Source organism: Propithecus coquereli, unplaced genomic scaffold (assembly GCF_000956105.1).
Source record: "Propithecus coquereli isolate 6110/MARCELLA unplaced genomic scaffold, Pcoq_1.0 Scaffold11, whole genome shotgun sequence".
Lineage (NCBI taxonomy): Eukaryota > Metazoa > Chordata > Mammalia > Primates > Indriidae > Propithecus > Propithecus coquereli.
The window spans coordinates 12,482,890-12,484,418 of record NW_012134969.1 but is presented as its reverse complement, the minus strand read 5'-3'; the positions used below and the strand labels follow the sequence as shown (position 1 = coordinate 12,484,418).

Here is a 1,529-nt window from a genome sequence, read left to right as displayed (position 1 = left end):
CTAAATACCCTGACAAACATTACACATTCTATGCATCTAACAAAATATCACATGTGCCCCGTAAATATGTAAAAATATTATCTGTCACTAGAAAAAAAAAAAAAGAGTAATACTTCTTAGAAAGGAATTCTCTGTCTCCCATACAGGCAGAATCTCAGAGCCTCCTCATTTTGCCCATACTGGCAGTGCAGTACCAATAATCACATTACAGCAAAATGATTAACCTTTGAGGTCAGGGTTAAGACCCTTGTCATACTCATTATATCCCTAGCACAAAGCATTCTCTGGAATAGAACAACTACTCCACAAACATGTATCTGAACAGACTGAAGATGGATAATCTACAACTGGGAAAAGTCATTCCCTAATGCTCATACCAAGCAGAATGAGAGAGGACAGACACCTAATCAGATAGACCAACCAAATCAATGAGGTAATAAGTGCAGTTAGTGATCAAAAAACAAGAAATAACCTAAAATTTACACTTAAACAATTATTACAAAAGAACATTTAGAAAGTTATCAATGTAAGTGAGCCTTCATCAGAAATGCTTACTACTTAAATCAGAAGATGACCCTGAGTCAGCCAAGATAGTGTTTTTTAAAAAACTTCTCTTTCTCACACCCCATCATACTGGTTCTATCTTCAACATTTATCCAGAAGCTTGACCACTCCTCATCATCTGGAGTTTGGACCCTTGTCCCCCCACAGAATATTCTCAAAGCAGCAGCCAAAGTGGGCACATGATTCTTCTACTTAAAATCTTGTACTTAATGACCATTTCACTCAGAGTAAAAGCCAAAGGCCTTACAGTGGCCTACAAGGTCCTATATAACATCCCCAACACCCTTCCCTTTTTATCTCCTATGCCCTCCTTGTTGCTCACTCCACTTTAGCTACACTAGTCCCCTCACTGTTCCTGGGCACACCCTGCCTTCAGGACTTGGCTCTGATGCGCCCTCAGCCTGGAATACTCTTTATCCAGGTGTCCATTTGGAAAAGGCCCTTAATCCCTTCAAGTTTCTCTTTAAATCTCATGTGGTCCATGAGGCCTACCCTACTTACTACTGTAACCTGCCCACCTGTGACCAATCCCCCTTCCCAGCTCTACTTTTTTCTCCATAGAATTCATCACCTTTTAATATAACTTTCTCACATATACCATTCATCGTTTTGCTTCTCCACTAGAACACAGGCCCAAGAGGGCACAATCTTTGTTGTATTCTAGATGTTAACAAGCTTCTAGGAGAGTTCTTATCACATAATATTTTGCTGAATGTTGAAAAAAGGAACAGTTAAAACTAGACAGAATTCTTATAAATCTAGATTTTCTGCTATACTTATAAAAACTCCGAACTGGAAAAACTGGGCACACAGTCCTACAACTACAGCTGATTAGAAAAAGTGTCTTGTTTAGACAAGACAGACCCATTTCAATTTGCAGCAGTCTCTACCATTCATTAGGTAAAGATTAGAGACAACTTCTTAAAACAGTAATTTTCTTATTGAGAAGACAATAGGTAGATTAA

The 1,529-nt window shown here is 38.6% G+C and overlaps 1 protein-coding gene across 1 annotated transcript in view; it reads right to left on the bottom strand.

Moving 5' to 3' along the window:
- SUCLA2 (succinate-CoA ligase, ADP-forming, beta subunit) overlaps window positions 1–1,529 on the bottom strand; it is a 59,677-nt gene that overhangs the window by 31,094 nt on the left and 27,054 nt on the right. The gene's annotated exons all lie outside the window — the stretch shown is intronic.